We start from the raw sequence: 20,772 nt of genomic DNA, 5'->3' as shown, positions 1-20,772 counted from the left end.
CCGCACACCTACTATGTGCTGGGCTGCAGTGGGGTCGGTCCGTCGGCAGAGGCTGTAGGAAACCAGCTGCAGGAAAGTGCTCATTGGGGCTAAGTTCTTGCTGCCCCTGCACACGCGCTCACCGTCTCTTCTGCTCACTGGGGAAGCACAGAGGGATTTCTGAGTAGTTGCAGACACAAAGCCTCAGCAAGTTCTAACTTTGATCTTAGCAAAGTTGCATTCGGCAGCTCTGGGGTGCTCAGCTCCTCCTCAGAGCGTGGGAACCAATTTTGAAACAGATCCGTGTAAGCAGTCCCCTGCTGAAGAGGTTTTTCCAAAGCCTGTGGCCAAGGACTTAGGGCAACAGCAGAAGGACAGGCTCCCCCACCAGACGGTCAACACGTTGCTAGGGACTAGTGAGTGCAAGGAGGACCCAGAAGAGGCCCTTATGAAGGGGAGTGCCCAGGAAAACCAGTGGTGATGAGGACAGTCGGTGAAACAGGCTTTCCTGTGCTGATATGTGATGCAGGAGACCCAGGGGAGAACTTAGGCCTTTAAGGAAAAGGCCTGGATTACACGCAGGGACACAGGGCTGGAGCAGGGGAGGCCGGGAGGCCAGTGACAGTGGTGAGGCTGAACCGCATAAGAGGGGCTGGGGACTCTCACTTCCTTATTTGGTGCATTAAAATGCTAGATCATGACTCAATTCCTCATGCTTAGAAGAAGAGCTGTCTAGAGGACTGGCATCCCGTTGGCCTGGGCAGTCCCACCCCTGCCATTATTGTAGCATAACCGTGAATACCCTGTTTTCCCCTCACAAAAGTGCCCTTGTTTGAACAGCGCACTCTATGGTCACCCTTGTAGAGCTGACCAGACGACCATTTTGAAAGCTCAAGTGACTACCGTAGGGGAGACGAGTTTCTGGAAGAACACCACCCCAGTTCCACTGCATAACCAAGAACTGGGCCCCTTCAGTGCAACCAGTTCTCTCCAAGAAGCTCCAAGCGCTTCTCAGTGAGGACTGGGGTCATCGAACCATAGCACTTCCCAACGCCAGGTTTACACCAAAGTTCTGACCCTTGGAACAAAGATTTTTCAAACCCCAAACAGCCAGGTAGCACTTTGGAGGCTGTTTTTGATTCTGTCTCTCCAGACGCTGACCCTCCAGCCCTCCTTACACATCCATCCCTCCAGTTCACATCTTGAAAATTTAGTGCTGTGAAGAATACATTGTATTAGGAGAGAGCTGCGCAGAGTTGTTCCAGAATACTCACACTCAAGGGGAGGTCAGGGGGCCTTGGGAGGTGGCTGATCTGGCGGAGAAGACATGGACCCCAGAGCTCCAGCCCCGCTGGATGACTGAATGCCTGGGTTTCTCATGAGTCAAATGGGCATAAGGTTTGTGAGAGAACCAAGCAAAGAAAAGAATTACTAATGGCGAAACTTAAGATATGACAGTAGGTTAGTTAGTGATGAAGCTGTTCACGGGCCTGAGGCCTTCCTAAAGTTCTTAAAGTCACCTCTGCAGGCACTCCCCACTCTGCCGACAGGGCTGGCTCTGACCCCACAAGTTAAGGGTCACTAGACACAGACCCTCAAAATCCCAAAGCACTGATGGAGTCTGCCCATGTGTCTCAACAGTGGATTCCAGCACTTTCTCCTTTCCCTGTGTCCACAGACCTGAGCTCGCCTGGAGACAAAGATGTGCCAGTGCACCTCACGATGGAAAGGGCTTTGGTCACTCTGAGTTCCACGTTAGGTGCCCGGCACTATTCTGTGCCCTGGGGCGACGGCAGTCATCAAAGCCCTCGCTGCCCTCATGGAGCATACACTCTAGAAGGAGAGACAGACAACCAGCCAGTAAAGAGTCAGATAATGTGAGGTCAGGTGATGCTGAGTGGGTGAGCAGAAGGGACGCCGAATCATCAGACTGGAGCTGGAGGGTCTGTCTCAGACAGGATCGTTGCGTGAGCTCTCTCGATGGGGTGGCATTTGGTGTGATGATTTGTGAAAAGCACCTTGCAGGGTAAAGGCCCCAAGACAGGACCCAATGGATGTTTGAGAAAGAATCGAGGCCAGTGGGGCCAGATGTGCAGATGTGAGCCAGAGGGGTAGGATGGGAAGCCGTGGGATTGGGCACCCCACATGGTAATGACTTGGGGCTTTTGTGGGGCTTTTTCTCTAATTATGGTGAGACGCCATTGGAAGTTTTGACTGGACGAGTGAAGTCATCTGGTTGACCTTTGGAATGAATATCTTCAGCAACCGGGTGAAAACTAGATGTAGAAGGACAAAAAGGGGAGACATTTTAGGAGTCCGCTGCAACATGAGGGTCATGTTACGTGTGGTGAGTGATAGCAGTGGGGGTGGCAAGAAGGGATTTGGTTCTGGCTATATTTCGAGGCTAGAGCTTATAGGATTTTCTGGTGGGTTCAATGTGGGGAGTGAGAAAAAGTGGGAACCATTGGTGATGCCAAGGGTTTTAGCCTTGGCCCTGAGGTGAGTCCATCCATGGACGTGGGGAACATTGGGAGAAATCAAGACTTTGGTTTTGGCTATCTTGACTTTGAGAAGCTAACTAGACACCCAAGTGGAGATGCCAAGTAGCTATTGTATATATTGTATAACAAATGTGATATTAAAAATATTCAACAGTTCCTCAAAAAGTTAAAGATAGAATTACCAAATGATCCAGCAACTCTGCTTCTGGGCGTATACCCCAAGGACTGGAAGCAGGGACTCAAACAGATGTTTGTACAGCCATGTTCATATCGACACTATTCACAACAGCCAAGGGGTAGAAACAACCAAAGTGTCTATCAGTAGATGGCTGGACCAACAAAATGTGGTAAATATATATAATGGGATATTATTCAGTCTTAAGAAGGAAGGAAATTCTGACCCACGCGACAACATGGCAGCATCTTGAAGACATGATGCTGAATAAAATAAGCCAGTCACAAAAGGTCAAATATTGTATGATTCCTCTTCCATGAAGGACTTAGAATAGGCAAACTCATAGAGACAGGAAGTAGAATGGTGGTTGCCAGGGGATGGGGGAGGGGGAATGGGGAGGTAATGTTTCATGGATACAGTTTTAATTTAGGAAGATGAAAACATTCTAGAGAAACATGGTGATGAGGGTCAAAGAGCAACGTGAATTTACTTAATGGACCAAAATGTAGTGTTAAAAATGGCTAAAATGGCAAATTTTATGCTATTTGCATTTTGCACAATAAAAGAGAATTCACTGTGGACGGGGTACCAGCCAGCTGGAATGGGCACTGGTCATAAAGAATAGGTGCCCGGCCCATGCCAGCCCCGGGTAATGAATATGTAATTGAATGCAGAGCCCCAGGCCCCTGGGTAAACCTGGTGTTAAAACCAGGACACTTGTCACATCACCTGGGAAGAGAGTGTAGGGGGGCGGGCAGCAAAGGTAAAGGAGACACTGCACCCTCTCCCTGACCAAAGCTCAACAACAGGACGCTCTAAAACCAAGAGGCTGGATGACAAATTGGAGATGCCGCCCTCCTCCGAAAGAACACGGCCACGATGGGGTGCGCTGATTTCCACACCGTGTGCTGCTCCTTCAGCCAAATGCACATTCTCCTTCCACGCACTTGGTTTCCTGCACTTGGTTCCCTCGACGCTGTTCCCAAGGCTGCTGCCTCCAGAGGCTCTTTACTTCTTGTCTGAAAGAAGCCACAGCCTCGTCTTGCCTCCTGACCTCAAAAGGCTGGCAGAAATGGCCCCCCAGGCAAAGCTGAGGTGAGGACAGATCCCAGCAGCCAGGATTCAGGGAGAAGAGCTAATGTCCCTTGTAACGGTGAACGAGGTCAGGGCAGGACGGGGAGTAGGCACCGCGTCAGGGCTGGTGCGTCAGCGAGTGTGTGTTTCGGTCCAGCGCCCTGTTGTGCCTGTCCCAAAGAATTCTGACCTACAGCACAGAGCACCCTCTGCTTCTGGGCTGGCCTCCGTGCCTCCCGTGCACCCATCCCAAAGCCGGGCTCTGAGAGGGACAGCCCCTGCCTTGGGCCGTGAGCGTGCAAGCCTTCCACAGTTCTTGCTGTCGAGTTGACATTAAGATGTCTTACCCCCACATTTGCCACCTCTCTGCTGTGCACTTGGCCTGCCTTTCATATCGGCCTCCTCTGCCTCGTAGCCCGACCACAACCCTCCGCGGAACGAGCTTTTCCCTGCTCCACACACAGTCCCGAGCTTTCCGCGTCTTCGCTCCAGCTCCGCCTTGCGGTGCGAATACTTGGTTTCCTTCTTCCCTTGTAGCAACAGTGGCCAAGTCCTGTTCTCAGAGGTGGGTTTACTGTGAGGTTCTTAAATTTGAAGTGTCAGGACCCCTCAGGGGCACCATCCCTTCCGCGGACTAGGAGACCCTGTAGCAATCAGGTCGCACGGGTGTGTGCTTTGCCAAATTGGCAAAAGCAAGATAAGTAGGTTAAGATGCTTGTCTTTTTTCCAGCCTAACTTCGCCTCCACGTGTTTCACTCGTTTCTTACAGTGTGAGTGGCTTCGAGCCTGGTGGGCATCTGGCGAAGGGAAAAGTGAGTTGGGCAGACACTTGTTTGGCTTTAGTAAGATCCGTACGCAGTTTGCTGTCTCCGCAGCGTACCTGAACGATTACGCACCGCTCTGGTACAGAAATGGCTCGGGCGGACGCCCCTCGGGCCCCCGCGCTGGCTCGGGTGGCTTCGCCGTGCGGAGGTACGGGGCCCGGGTGCGTATCACCGCACATGCAGATCCCGTGGCAGCCGTGGCCAGATCGAGGGGGAAGCAGAAGCGGAATTTGCAATATGTGGAACCCGAATCCGGACTGCGGAGAGTTCTCTCAGTTATCGGAGGTGTAAAGCCATACAGAGAAAATTCTGTTTTCGCTGACACCTAGTCAAAAGGAAAGTCCTCTCCTGTCAGGAATAGACCCAGGATTGCTGCAAATGCGATTACGAATTCACAGAGCTGACTTACGGAGGCAAGGAGGGCCTCGGGGAGCCTGTGGCTGATTGACACATGGCAGGCTGTGGAGGCCCTAGGGGATGGTGGTTGTGTGGGGGAGTGGGGGGTCTCTGTTGGGCCCAATATATATATATACACACACACCCACACACACATATATATGTATGTTATAGATTTTGTATATAGATATCGTGTATTTGTATGTGTGAGCTATACGATACTTATACCTGTATTTCCCGTATGTATAGATAAGGAGACATAGATGTATATACGTGTTACACATATTTTAAAAGATTTTATTTATTTATTTATTTATTTGACAGAAAGAGAGCAGTACAGGGAGAGGGAGAAGCAGGTTCCCTTATGAGCAGGGAGCCAAATGCAGGACTCGATCCCAGGACTCCAGGATCATGACCTGAGCCAAAGGCAGACACTTCATGACGGAGCCACCCAGGCGCCCCTGTGTTACAAATTTTCTTCCACAACAATGAAGAAGTCAAGGGAAACCCCATGGTTTGGTTGTCACAGAGGCTGCAGAATTTGGGATTCTCGGGTCAGTGCAATGACAAGCAGGGTTTCCCATGTCCCTAATCCTCGGGCAGTTTCCAGGGACAGTTTGATCTTTCCTAGGTGTCCGGAAGGGGCTTACAAGTGAGGGTGAGAGGGAGTCCCTGCACGGACTGCCTGCCCCAGGACGGTCTGGCGAGCAGCGAGGGTGGAAGAAGAGAACGGACTTTGCCTAGAGCTCTGTGAAGGGGTCACGGGACCCAGGGCGCGCTGAAAGGAGCGAGGAGCAGACGGCGCTGACTCAAGCATACACATCAACTCCAAGGCGGATCTGCTGACACGTTCAGGGGCACCTCGCCCACCTGCTGGCTGGCCGTGAGGCCGGAAGCCACGGGACCCGATGCACGCAGGGACACAATCAAGCCGAGCTCCAGAATCCCAAACCTCTCCAAGCAGGGAGAAGACAGGAGTGATTTTAGCTTTTGAAAACTGTACATCTGCCCAAGTGTTGGTCTGGCCGAAAGGTTGGAAAATTCTGTTAAATTCTGTTAAAATTCAAATAAGAATAGCATTGGAATCGTCTCTTGGCTCTGGATTTGTCCTGGGTGAACTTTCCATGTGTCACCCCTAGTAGATCAGAACCAAAGGTGGGTCAGCCCTGCCCCCGCCACAGCCTGACTCCTCAGGCGCCCAAGCAGGAGCCCAAGAGTGGCGATGGGGAGCATCCCTGCAGGACAGCAGGGCACTCTTAGCAGAACGCAGACTTGTGGTTAGATGGGCGGGGTTTTCCTCATGTCCTCCCAGGGTCCATTTCCAGGGCTCATGAGAAGACCGTCCGCAGTTAACCGAGCAGGTCCTCAGCAGAGGTTCCCGTGCGTCTGGCCCTTGTGCATTTTCTCTTAAGCTTTTAGAAATGAAAATGACAGCTTTCAGCTCTGATGGGCTGGGCAGGCAGCCCGTCGGAGCTGCATCAGCCCAGAGCGCTTCCCTGGGGCTGACCTTGTTCCCAGGAAGAGCAAGGGTGTGCCAGGTCACCTTCAAACTGAGGTCAGAGACCTTGGATATCACCTAGGCAAAAGCTTTCAAGCTTCTCCTGGGGGTAGAGCTCAATGGGGAACCCCAATACCTAAAGCAGATGAAAAAGGACCGACTGTCCTTGGAGACCGGGGAGGGTTCTCAGAGTTAACTGTGCAGAAGCCCAGGGCTCCGTGGAACGTGGTTTGCAAAAACACGTACATCCGTCCTCTTGGAGTGTCCCCAGAGCAGCTGTAAAGGCCTGTACGCTCCGTGTACCATCCGAAAGAATCAACTATGAGTCCAGAGGATGGTCTGAAAAACCACACAAAACCACCACCACCCCACATTCCGAGCTCTTCTCCTCAAGTCACCTTCCAGTCTGCTAGAATCCTGCTGACGTGGAGGCCAGAAGTCCCCACCTGGTCCGCCTCCTGGGGTCTCAGCCTCATTCGGCTCCTCACGGTTGATGGGGCAAGTCCCCTTCTCCTGGATCCGCTCAGTCTTCCAGGAAACAGCCAAGCCCCAGCGTCACCATCTTTGTGACATAGAACGTCCTGCCACCCATGAGGAGGCTGCGAAGTGCCAGGGGGAGAGGGGCTGAGAGCCCACCCAGCTCCCAAGGATGCCGCGGGGATGAGAGAGGAGCTGTGCCGTGCAGCCCAGATGGAAACTTCCAGAAATGGAGACTGCTACACTTTTTTTTTTTTTTTTTTTTTTTTTTTTTAGGGAGCAGGGCAGAGGAAGAGAGAGAATCCCAAGCAGGGTCCACAGTCAGCGTGAGACCCTGAGAGTGTGACCTGACCCGAAATCAAGAGTCTGACACTCAACCGACTGAGCCACCCAGACGCCCTGGAGACAGCTCCTTTTGAGACAGCTCCTTGCATTACTGATTTGCCTCCCTCTCCTTCCCAGCAGCCTCTGGGAAAGTTGTATTCTTGGAGGTTACCTTCCAATTCAAAATCTGACGTTATTTTAGAAGGTAGTTTCAAATTTTTACCTGCTTACAGCATGTGTGCTCCATCAGCAGCGAGACGAGGTTAGCACCCAGATAGCAAGGGTCATTACTTATGAAAGGAAGGCGCCAGATGGCGGTCACGGTTAGTCCCCACTGACCATGACTCACAACATCACAGAAATGATTGGAAGATCCAGGGGGTCGAAAATTGCCATTGTGGTCCACTGCCCAGAGAAGGAAAAGAAAATAGAAAGTGGAGAGAGAAGGAAAGAGGCTGATGTCTGGGTGGCTCAGTTGGTTAAGCATCTGCCTTCATCTCAGGTCATGATCCCAGGGTCCTGGGGGTCCTGAGATCGAGCTCCGCATCAGACACCCCTGCTTCTCTGTCTCCTTCTGCCGCTCCCCCTGCTTATGCTCTTTCTCTGTGTGTGTGTGTCAAATAAATAAATACAATTTTTAAAAAAGAAGCAAAGAGAAAGAGGGGGAGGACACCCACATTTTCTGATCACCTGCTATGTGCCAGGCACATTGCACTTATTTTTTTTTTGTACCACATTTAATTCACACAACCACTCTGAGGGGTAGGAATTACTCTGCTCATTTTGCAAACCAAATGAAGAAGGAGACGCAGAATGGTACAGTTAGTCAAGGTCACAGTCGCACAGCAGAGCCGTGTCTTTCAGTGTAGCAAAGGGGAAGGGCATGAAGAGGCCGACAGGAAGAATGGAAGGGAGAGAACTTGGCTATAGAAGCATTTGCTGGAAGCATTTCAGAGGGGCCATCGTGCTCAGGTCTGAGGGGACGGCTCAAATCCACAGCCCTTCTAGAGAGAAAGGTTGCTGGGACACGTCTACCCACGGTTGGGCTGCATGTGACCGGCCGAGCGTGAGGGGTTTTGAGATTTTTGACCCTTCTTAGAGGCCACCCATCTCTGTTGCCTGTGTGTTTTCCTGCTGGTGTGTCTTCCAGGCTAGTCTGCTACTGGAATCTAGGACTGGATGCAAGAAAGGTTTGGAACCTTCCAGAAAATGATATTGTTGGAGAGGGTGCAAGCAGAAGCTCTTGAATCAGACAGACTCAGTTAAGTGCCAGCTCTGCCACGGACTGTGTGACTTTCAGGCAAGTTACTGAACTCCTAGCTTCAATGTTCTCAACCATGAAATGGGGATAATAATAGTATCTCGCTCACAAGGCTGTTTTAAGGACAAAATGAGGTAATGTATGTAAAACACTTAGCACCAAATCTGGCACATATTAAATGCTCAGTGTCCACTGGCTTTTATTATTTTTAGTATGTCCCAGTTAAACACCATGATCTAAGATGCATCACATCAATAGAAGTTTCTAGAAAAGCAGCTCCGGTTTGGGATTTTTTGGTCAAATGTGTGCCCTGTGCTTGGCCAGTCTCCACGTAAAGCTTATGGGGGTGGTGGTAGAGGAAGAGCTGGTTTGGGGGAGCCAGCAGGACTGGCTGAAGAAGAAACAGTACTTAAGTGGTACCCTCTAAAATGCTGGGGGTACAGACAGATTTTAGGCGACCTCCCCTGGAACTCGGTTCTCCTCTTCCTACAAAAGAGTGTTTTACCTCCCGGCCCAAGATGGTGCCTCAGATTCCAGCAAGACCCATTTGTTTGGAGTCTTAAAGTCTTTTGGGGCTTCAAAAAGCTCTGGAAAGAGTAATGCCATAAGCCATTGTCACCTGCATTAGGTAGCTGACACATAGCTGCCCCCCCCCATCCTATGGTGCGTATAAACAGTGAGCGCATGCTTATAAACGCGAACTCTTGGTTTTAGTGAAGGAAGCCTCTGGCCCTTGCCCTTTGCTTTGATGGTTTGCACATGTGTGTGCTCACACATCCTGTTCTCTCTCTCTCTCTCTCTCTCTCTCTCTCACACACACACACACACACACACATACATACACACCCCTGCATGGAGCGCCAGGAGGAACAGATGTAGAGAACTGATGACCAGACTCACGTGCCAGTCCCCACCCAGCTACCTCTCGTGAAGACCCACCTACCTGGATCACGTGTTTGAGAAGGAAGCTGATGGATCAGCCAACATTTGGGCAGAAAATGCCATGGGAGGCAGTGGGAAAGGAGGGTTTCCAGCAGAAACTGGTATGTGGATCTCGAGGCAGGGCTCCAGGCAGCCCCTCCCCGGTGCGGTGGCCCTTCTCCATCCCTGGATTTAGTCCCCCGAGGGGAGAGCGGGGTCTGGGCTACTCTCACAACATGAAACTGGGGGAACCAAAGTGGGTTCCCAGTTGGATCTGAGGACTTTTTATTTCTCCTCTCCTGCTACTGAGCGTCTTTCTTGCCTTCTTCTCCCGGCAACTTAGCTTCCCTTCCTTTACTTTGTCTTTGTGGGAAGGGTAGGAGGGGACTTGCCAGCGACATCCAAGCACACCCTCTTCCCAACCAGGCTTTGCCCCATCCTGTATCTTTCTCGTGTGTTTAAGTGGTATTTTCTTACGTAACCGCCCTGATCTGCAGACACTCTCGTTATCCTGGATGCACACTTGGCTATATTAAGGCTTCATGTTTCCTGGCCAGTTCGAGATGTCAGCTTTTCCGGAGTGTCTTTAGACCCACTGCGATCCCACCCATGTTTGACCTTTGTCCCCAAATGTCCTCCCTCCAGTAACTGGGATTTGTATCCTTTTTGTGAATAGGCATCTCTAAGCTTAGTGGCCCCTGAGGATCTGTGAAGTGGCTTTGAGTGGTGTCTGTGACTGTCCTGCTGTCAGATTTGTGGAAGAGAAAACAGAAAAGGAAAGTGACTCCTCCTTATATTAAAAATAAATAAGATTTTAAATTTCTATTTAAGAGAGTTTTCCTCTCTTCCCTGAAAATAAATGCACAATTGTCTTGAAAACCCTCCAAGCCGAAAATACACAGTACTGATGTTCCCACTCCATTAGGCTCCTTCCCAGAACAAGGATCGCTAACCTGGAAGGAGCCATCCCTGTGAGATGACGTCAGTGTTTGTGAGTTGGCCAAGCGTATTTTCTAGGGCAGGGGTCCGCTGCTCTCATGGGAATGTTAGAGGGTTTTTGACTCAATGAAGATTAAGAGTCACTGCCCTGGGTCAATTTTGACCCCTGTCTTTTACCCCCATGGACAATCCGTCCCCAAAGTTCTTTCTCTGCAGTGCCCCCCTAGACCCAGCCTCACTCCCCACTTGTCCACGTGATGCCAGCTCGGTGACTCGTGCCACTTCCCTGCTCGCAGTCTCTCTCTCACCTGCAGTCCATTCTGCGTGATGCTGCTGGAATGTTGGTCCTCAGACACCGGAGCTTGTAGCTGTTTCTCCACCTCCCACCCTGACCGTGATGTTTACAGCAGGGCCCTGGGGCCAGCAGCCCCAGCCTACTATCAGCTCCCCTCCCCAGCTTCTTACTGGACTTGGAGGCCCGGACTGCCCTGAATTTTCATTCTGGCTCTGTGTCTCCATAGCTGTGTGGCCTTTGGCAGACTATTTAACCTCTCTGAGCCTTGATTTCCTCTTGTGAAAATGGGGATAACAGGTCTCTATCATCCGGCTTTTGATGAGGATCGAATGGGAGGGTACTTGTAATATACTGGGCACGTTGCAGACTCAAGGTTTTCCCCTTCTCCTCCTTCCCCTCCCCTGCTTGCGCACAGCGTGAGGATCTGGGGTGGGGATTGTCAGGATTGTGTCTTCAGAAGGCAGTGGGAAATGAGGCCTGGGAAGTATTTAAAAGGCAGGGTGGGGCCTAGGGTTCATTTAGGAGAGGCGCTCTGGGTGGGCTTCCAGCCTCACCCTTCTTCCCAACGTCTGCTGAGATGATCCGACGGGCTTTACCTGGACCCCAGAGAGAAGCCCGAGGACGGTCTAGAAAGCAGGCAGTTGTCCTTTCATGTTAATGTTCATGCCCCTGAACCGCCCTTTGTCACGGGATCACTTGGGGTCAAAACTGTCCCAGACTGTCTAGACTGTGTTCGGGTAAATGACTGGGGAGAGGAGCCCTCTTGACTTCCCTGCTCTCCCCAAGTCCCTCTGCCTCCTTCTATTTGGCACTTTCATTCCTGGTCTGGACCAGAAATAGAGATTGCATTTGCCAGTTGATTTGTGAAAATCACAGAACCATTATCTCCCACAGAGTAACCTCTTAAAACACGAGTCAATTTTTTCCCTATAAATTATCTGTTGACAACTCTTCTTGTGTCTGTAAAGTGCCGTGGGCTCCTCGGAAGAAAGGTGCTATCTAAACACAAGGTTTTATTATTTTTGTCATTATCATTATTTATTAACATAGGACTCTTAAAACGGCAGTAAGTGTGGAAAGCAATTATTATTTTTTTTTTGCTTTGGTTACATCTGGGTCTTATGATAGCAAGGTGTGATGTCTCAAAGACCAAGTCACAGGAGGAAAATAAAAGCTCTCTGTGTCTGAACATCTCCTGTCATCTGAAGGGTTTGCAGCCTTCACATGTATCAATTCATTAATTCCCCAGGGTTACAGAGAGATGAGCACGACTGATCCCAGTTTTAGAGGCCGGGAGAAGCTGGCCAACCTTGGAGTTCCCAGAAGAAAGATCCCGACACTGTGGGGTCACTGGAGACCTTTGGGAGGTGCTGACCACGTCCTTTCTGGTCATACAACAGGACCCCCCAAAGCCAAAACACTTTGCTGGCCAGCAGCTGTTGGAGGGGCAGGAACGATTGTGTCCCTTCCAACCCCTTCCGTGAGGTAGGCCTCCTTCCTCACCCTGCTCCAGACACAGTGACGACCCATGGTGCCACTGGACGCTTCATTGGTCCCACGCGACCGGGTTGATGACATCACGTGGAAACGTACCAGAACCGAACAAGGTACCAACTGTCCCAATGAGTTCAACAGATGCCCATCTCGTTGGCTGTAAGAAAGCTCCTGTCTCTCAAGTCTGCGTTTGGAGTTCTTGGGCAATCTTGGATCTTTGTGTGGACGCAATCCTGCCTCCCCAGTCCTGCCAATGTGGGGCCCCCACATCCATCCGTTCATACGCAGCGGTATAACAAGGAAACGCGGTGTGCCGCCCAGACTGTGGGCTGGGAGTCAGTCAGACCTTGGTTACAACCCTAGCTCACCTCTTCCTAGCGACGTGATTTGGGGCAAAGTATTTTCCAAGCCTATTTCCTCATTGGCAGGATGGGAACAGCAATATCTTCCTTGTGGAGTTGTTGTGAAAATTGTTCTTAATACGCATAGCACCAGCCGGAGTCGGGGGGGGGGGCTGGAGGGGCACCTCCTGCCGGCGGACGAGAGCTGACTGTCTGCTCCACGATGTCACCTAGGTCTCTTGAAACTGGCCATGGCAAGGGTGTTTCCTCCATGGAAATCAGCAAATGCTACAAGGCAGGGCTCATGCTTTCTTCTCCCCAAGAGCCTATTTATCAGCACACTTAGGCATAGTAGGCACTCAATGAATATAACTACTATTAGTAAACTCAGGTAAAACCCATGTTGACTCAAAATGTAGAAATGGAATACATCCATTATATGGAACACAAAATCACTGCTTGTTTTACAAGGAAAAGGATATCCCATCTGCCCAAAATTGATCACCCAGAAAGATGAATGTGTGGCCTCCTCTGGTTCATGGAACTTGTCATTTAGATCTATTGCTTTTGCTTATTGAACTCGAGAGCATATTTTGTGTTGCTTCTAGTAACTCTAGAAATTGTTCGGCTTATAAGAATGTGCTGGCTAATACCCACACTGACAGAAACAAACAAACAAACAAAAAGAGAGTTTTGGAAATAGCTTTCGCTCTTTCCCTGAATAAACAGTGTGTCAATCAACAAACATCCAACACTGTGCTTGATTCTACAACTGATACAAGAAATTTGCAAAATGATTCTTGACTTTATGGAGTTCATAGTCTGAGAGGGGTAGCAGGGAAGAAGGCTCGGACATGCGAAGTAACATACAAAACAAATGTCTTTGGCAAACACATTACAGGCTACAATTTGCTTGGACGTCGAGGAAGCTCAGGCACAGAGAAGTAAGTAAGTTTTTTCAGGTTACACATCTGGTAAGAAACAAAGCTGCAATTTGAACTCAGACGATAGATCCTAGAGTCTTCTTGGTAATAATTATTGTGTGCTGAAATAAAAACAGTCTAAATTTTGTATATGGATAATTCGAGAATGGACAAATCAGAGGCTGGTTTTGTGATCCCGGACAACAAATGCAGGAAGATTGGAACAACTGAAAGGGGCAGGATCACCATGGGGCTCACAACTGCTGGGGGGAAGCCCCAAGGGAAAAAATGGCATTTTTCCTACATCTCGATGGATAGTTACCCATTTTTGTGACCTCTTGCTCAACCACGAACACAGCCAGGTCTGCCTGTCTTTGGCCCCGATGTAGCAAGCCATCTTGCTCTGACTGGTAGGACCAACAAGGAAGAGCTGAGTGTGCAGCATGGTGGTGGCAAAGGCCTCTTGTCTGTGCTTGGACCAGCCTACAGCACCAGCGGAAAGCCGATCACCCCAGTCCTTGATATGAGAGGCCCAGTCTATTTTTCTTGTTATACAAATCTCTCTTGGCTTTTCTCCTTCTTCCCCACCTTTCTTCATGGCCTAATTTTTTTTTTTTTTAACATTGATGGGCTTTCCTGACCGTAGCCAACCTGAACACAACTCCAAATAATAAATATTGGAACAAGGATGGCAACGCCATGCTTTGCTGGGGGCAGGCAATACTTCATTTCATACATCACTACTGTGCGAGGGAGCAATTCTGCAAAGCCGGGCAAGATGTAGAAAGTTAAGAAAGGAGGGGGAAACGCACCAACCACATCACTACTCTGTCTCCATTATCTTGTAAAGTTTACTGATGCACAAAAAGGGGCAATTCATAATGGCGCCCGCAACTGTGCTGATTTACACAAGTAAGGGCAAAACAGTGCTAAACAGTGTTTCGGTAGTATTTTGTATTTATCACAGGCTTTATTGGAAGTGTAGTGATTTCTCTCTGTGACCCAAATCTGGATTTTCCAGAGCCCAGTTTTGAATGGAAAGCAAGTATCAGATCCATGTATTGTGGATGTCCAAGGTGGCCCCAGAGACGGTTGGGGGGTCTCCGTGGCAGAGGAGTAATAGAAACTTGCCAGTTTGCTCCGGCAGCCGCTCCCCATCCTTGGACTATGACCAAGCCAGAAAGAAGATCCGGGACTCTGCCTGCAGCGGAGGAAGGAGGGGACAGAGGTGGGTGAGCAGCCCCTCCTCCTCGGCTGGTCCCCAGGGCTGAAGATCCCCTGGACACCTGCTCCACCCCTCCTCCTCCCCCCAGAACACACAGCTTCTCTTAGCGTCCCTCACTTTCCCCAATGGCAAGCCCCGGACACATGGGACACGTCCGCACGGGTGACCCAGGAGTCACACCCAGAAGAGGGCTCTTGACCATCTATGGTACACTTTCCTGACCACCTGCCTGTCCCCAGCCCCACCCCGGCCAGTCACAAAGCTTTGGGGCTGGCAAACCAGAGTCGTCATGGCCACGGCTGACACACCATGCCTGCCTTCACCGCCTCGCTTCTGAGAGCTTGGTGACCTGAGGAATGGCCACGGCACCTCGAGGGTTGTCGGAATGGAGTCTCAGTTTCTTGTCCCAAAGAGGAAACGAAAACAGCCAGAGGTTGAGGAGCCCTGCTGCAGCCACTTCTCTGCCCCTCCCCCCCAAAGCCTCTGGGGGGCGCTTCAGAGCAGGTTCTGGGGGTCTGCTCGCCAGGAATCCGGTGGGCTTCCTGCCCTGCCCCACCTCCCGCTCTCTCCCTCGTCTCAGAAAGGTCTCTGTCCCCAGTGGCTCCTGGGGCTGCTGGGATGTCTCTGAGCACAATCCCATGTGTGAGTCCTTCGTACCTGCGGCAGGTGACCTACCCGACAGAACCTCTCCCCTCACTCTTCCTGAGAATTTAGCTGCAAATGTCCCTTTTCCTACCCCTCCTCTCCAGCCTCCCCAGCCTCTTCTAACTATTCTCCTAGGAACCAAACACACACTGCAGGAATTGCCGGCAGACAGCTTGGTCTTCGGATGACTTGAATTTGAAACCAGTGTGACCCCTCCGATAAGTTACTTAAGACCTCCATTTTTCATCTGCAAAGTGGGGGTATTCTTGCCTCTGTCCAGTGGTGTGCTCGTAAATGTTGAACCACTAGTTCTCAATAAATAAATAAATGAATGAATGAATGAATAAAAGGAAAAAAAGAAAGTTCTGATTGAATAGCATTCGCCCATGTCCACGGTGTAAATACTTGCATCATGGCTAATTGCAAGCCAGCACACCCTGATGTCACTGAACGTGGAGCTGGGGAGAGGGGGCCCCTGTGAGCCGGCTCCAGCCCACCCCGAACCTCGCAGTGAAGTGATGGGATGCTCTGCGCAGGGAACACCTTGGCGGCGCTGAGCACCGCGCCGACGCACAGTAGGTGTACTGGGAGCAGCCACGGTTCCCAGCTCACGGGGCTTCTCTTCTTGCCCTTCCGAATGCGCTAATGGATTTTCTTGTGGAGGAAGCCACTTGCAAATGAATTTTAAATAACATGACGCTGTCTTTGCTGGCTTCTGATCAATCGTTCTGAGCAACCTTCTTGGAAAAAACTCAGGGCCAGTGCATATGCCTCGGGGTGACACTGAAAAGGGAGTCACCCAGGACGCTCCCTCCCTGCCACCAGGAGAGGCAATCTCTGTCTCGGGAGCCACACGAAGCTGCCTTGGCCGGCATCCCCGCACTTGTGCCAACCTACTGCATATAAAACATTGTCTTCCTTCTAGCAAGTTCTGTGTTTGTTTCTTTCCTAAGCAACAGCTTCGCTGCTGGCCACATCCGACAAAGGAACAAAGTCACATTGTTCAAAGCAAACAACTCCAGTATCAGTTGGAACAAATAGACAATCACACTCCCAGACCTCAATCTTCAAACCCAGCTGGACAAAGCAGAGTGAAAAGGTTCAAGGCCACAGGCAGCAAAACACACCTTTATCTGCTTTCAAAGTGTGCCTATCGAGTGCAGTTCTTATGTGGGCTCCCCCACCCCCTGGCTGTTACTAATATCCTTTTAGAAACCTGAAAATAGCATGCCTTTCCTTATGGATGGGTCCTGTTCCAGGTGACCAGGACGGATTTATTCTTTTCCCCCCGACAACCCCTGGGTTTAGAGGAGGACAAGAAGGTTTCTTTTGTGTCTCTGTTCATTTTTTAAAGTCCCCGTAGTAAGACTATCATTTTACCTTTTAAAACTCAGTTTCCCCATCTGTTGGCCCAGCCAAATTTTTAGATTCTTCTACCATTTTAGACATACTAAGAGTCTGTGAGCCGTAGCCCCTTTCCTGGTCTCCTTCCCCGAGGCTGCTGGGAGCTGATTGACAGGAGGACGGACCGAGTGGAAATTTACCACACGTGGTTTACTACTTGCAAACTTGCATGCCAACACATGGTGTCCAGCCCTCCGAATTGATGATCCTGGGCTCTCAGGGAACCTTCTAGAGAACCGCACTTGCAGGGCGTGGGGCCGGCGGAGGGGCAGGAGAGCACAGGGTGCGGCCACCCTGCAGAGGTGGGCACCTGGGGGGGGGGGGCTGAGTATCTCACCAAGTAACAGAGGTCGGAATGAAAATGAAACTGCGCTGGCCCTTAGCCAGCCCGGAATACGTGGTGTTGCCTCTTGCACACATTTTTTGAAAAATGACTCTGCTTACGTGTCAAGCACCTAGTTAGGAACTGCTCCAGACCCACCTGGGGACTGGTAACCACGGTGCGAAGGGAGAGGATCGGGAAGGCGAGGGAATCAGTTGCTGTGGCCGGCTGGCCTGGGGAGAGGCCACCCCGCCTGGAGGGCAGCGGGGGTGGGCCCTTGAAGACTCCCAGGAAGAGATGCTGAGTCTTGGGAAGTGAAAAGGATTTCTCCAGACAGAGGAGTGGAAGGCAGGGAAATGCAGGCAGAGGGAACAGCTTGGGGCAGAGACACGAAGTGCTCACAAAACTGGGGGCCTACACGGCCTTTGCTTGGCATAGGGCTACGCTTCCTGAACAGAAAGTGGAAGAAGCCATGCTTTTGAGCTCACCCGCTTATTAAGAAAATTATTTCAGTGCTTTCTGGGGTTCTAGGTTTGTGACGAGCATCGTGGTCCATACGAGAGGAGCACCAGATGCTCCCCACCTGGCACACGCTCCTCCTTCCCTTATTCTCTGGATGCTTCTCTGATCCCTGCTTCAAGGGCTGCCGTGGCCCGAAGGGATGGTGCTGTCCTCACAACCCCAGGCGCCATTATAAACTTCACCGTTGCTGTAACCCTTCCATTGTTGCCTTGAACTATTATTTACATTTTATTTATTTATTTATTTATTTATTTATTTATTTATTTATTTGAGAGAGAGAGGGCGCGTGTGAGCAGGGGGGAGGGGCAGAGGAGAGGGAGAGAGAGAGAATCTCAAGCTGACTCCCTGAGGAGCACGGAACCTGACTCGGGGCTCGATCTCACGACCCTGAGATCATGACCTGAGCCGAAACCAAGAGTCAGAGGCTCAACCGACTGAGCCACCCAGGCGCCCTGTTATTTACTTTTTAAAGTACTATTTAGTCCTCTAGCCATTTTTAAATCAACTTAATTAGGGTATAATTTACATACAATAAAATGCCCAGAATTGTAATGTATACAGTTTGATGACACATGTGTATACCACACAAACATAATCACCACCTCAACACAATAAAACATCCCCATCACTTCAGAGAGCTCCCGCGTGCCCTTTTCCTTCGTGGCCAACCACTCCACCACCCACCCAGACAGCCCAGGCCACCACTGATCTGGCTTCTATTATCAAAGCTCCGTTTTTCCTCTTCCAGAATATCATACAAATGGAATCAGATGGTAGATGAGATGGTCTTTTGTGCCTTTGCTCAACGTGGCTTTGGTTGTTTCGTTTGTTTGTTTGTCTGAGATTTATCAACGCTGAATGTATCAGTAGCTTGAGAATTTTCATTGCTCAGGAGTGGTATATTACATAAATACAGAAATGTTTTTCTCCATCTCTTCCTCTACTAAGGGACATTTGGGTTGTTTTCTCCGTGCATTTTCCTGGTCTTGCCTTTCCAACCAGATTGTGAGCCTAAGGGTCACTCTGTCCCCACCCAAAGCACCTTATCCAGGGCCATGTTGGATTGGATTCTCAAATGTGTTGCTTCATTGAATTATATTTGTGGATAAGATGTGGTCCCTGCCTGTTAAAGCCTTATAATCTAATTATGGAGGCAGCTACACACATAAATCAGTTATTCCAAGGCAATACATTTATCTCTTCATTCAGCAAGGATTTATTTTAGGGAAGAGAGAGGACACGTCAATGAATATCTAAAACACAGCACAGAAAGTAAAATATGCTGTGAACGAAATTCAGAAGAGGATCTACGGAGATGGAAAGCAAAGTGGTGCCTTTTGCTGAGCTGCTCGGGGAAATCGGGAGGAGCGAAGGCACGGAAGGTGGACAGACTGTGGACCGACCGTATAGGGCTCATCGGCAGAGCTGGAGATGCAGGGGTGGGAAGGGGAGGGCACTCCCAGCTGCAGAGGGCAGGGGACTGAAATCACAGAAGCAGCACTGGGCGTGAGTGGAAGCAGCTGGTTGTTTGGTAGGTCTGAGCAGAGTGTGAGACATGGAGGGAGTGACTGGAGGCTGGGAAGACAGGACAGCCTCAGGCCACACAAAGGGCCTAGAATGCCAAGCTAGGAAACCCAAGTACAAGTCAAACGCACATTACAAGCTCATTAAACACTTACTCGATGCATCCCCCTACAAGGCAAAACCCCCACCATCTCTGAATTATTACATCAGTGATCCAGGAGAAAGACTGAAGCTAAGAGGGGTAGGTAATTTAACAAGGTCACTCCAAAGGGGAATGTCAGAGTCAGGACTCAGCCCCAATTTCTGATAACTGTGGTCTGAATGCACAGCTGGTGATGCAAGTATGTGAGGTGCAAACATCCCAGAGTGTAAAGGTCAGAGAGAACCTTTTTTGATGCAAGTCACAGAAACAGGGTTTGGTGGTTTACTTCTACGGGACTGAAAAGTGGCGAAATTCTAATTATCAATAATACTACATGACACTTAATATTTTTCAAGGGATTTTATATTCATTATGTCACCAGATCCTCATAATAATCATGACAGCTCAGCAGGTGAGGTATTGTTCCTGTCGTTAGTAGTAGTATTACCACTATTACTCCTGAATTTTCAGAGAAAAAAACCAAGACCCCAAAAAGTTAAGAACCTTTCTGAAGGAACTTGAGATAACTAGCCAGGACTGAAATCCGCATCTCTTGAATGGATTTCTACAACCTGCTATTGGGGAATAAGGAGGAAGGATTCTATTGGATAGAAATGACTAGAAGACCAGTGTCACCAAACCAAACCAGCTGGTCTCAAACCCTCCCCAACCCCCTTCCCAGCACGCTGATGGGCTGTGGGCGATCTGAGGGCAGTTTAGAACCCCTGATGCAGAGTTTTATTATGAACACATGGGAGTCAGATGTCTCTTCTGTAATAACAGAGAGTTGAAGATGTGGGTCACCACGCTTTTTGCCAGTGTAGCCATTTGTCCTTCTCTGATCCTCAGGGCCACAGTCAGAACCGGGAGGGACCCCCTAAGTCGTTTTGCAAGGGTGTAGGACCCGTGGACCATCCCTGCACACTGGCCTCACCTCTGCCCACTCACACCCCCCCCCCCCGCCCCCAGCCTGAAGCTTCTTCCTGCCCCTGCGTGGTGAGCTCTCAGCCTAGGTGGGGTCCAGGACAGACTCGGCCTCGCTGGGAGCAAAGAGGGCTTCCAGAGGGGATGGCCCCGAGGAGCTCACCTATGTCGTCATTTCGCCTCAGGTAAATTCTGAATAACCAGGAACAAAACAGAGCTGCTGAAGAACCATCTGGAGGGGGCCAAGCCTCCCACATGGTGGGGCGGGGGAGGGGGTCCCTTTCTAAGAACCTACTGCCTAGTTTGGAATCTCCCAAAAAGTTTATCTGCTTTTGTGCACATGATCTCTGAGGCAGTTTGCTAAACACTATTGCTACCTCCATTTATTCAACACCTGCTTCCTCCTTAATCCAGGACCTGCCTTCCATCAGACCAATCGAGCCCACCCCCCACACTCAAGGCTCCAAATAGAAACATTGGTCTTCCTCACCTTGCATAGTCACTCTCCTTTTGAAATATACACATGCTGAAGGGACTCAAGAAATAAATCTTTGCTCAAAAAAAAAAAAATTCTCTACACACCTATTAGTTCTATACTCCTAAAAGCAGCCAGGCAGTCGGCAAATAACAACTGCCCTTGGT

The sequence above is a fragment of the Ursus arctos genome, unplaced genomic scaffold, assembly GCF_023065955.2.
Source record: "Ursus arctos isolate Adak ecotype North America unplaced genomic scaffold, UrsArc2.0 scaffold_7, whole genome shotgun sequence".
In the NCBI taxonomy this organism is placed as follows: Eukaryota; Metazoa; Chordata; class Mammalia; order Carnivora; family Ursidae; genus Ursus; species Ursus arctos.
This window is presented reverse-complemented; position numbering follows the sequence as displayed.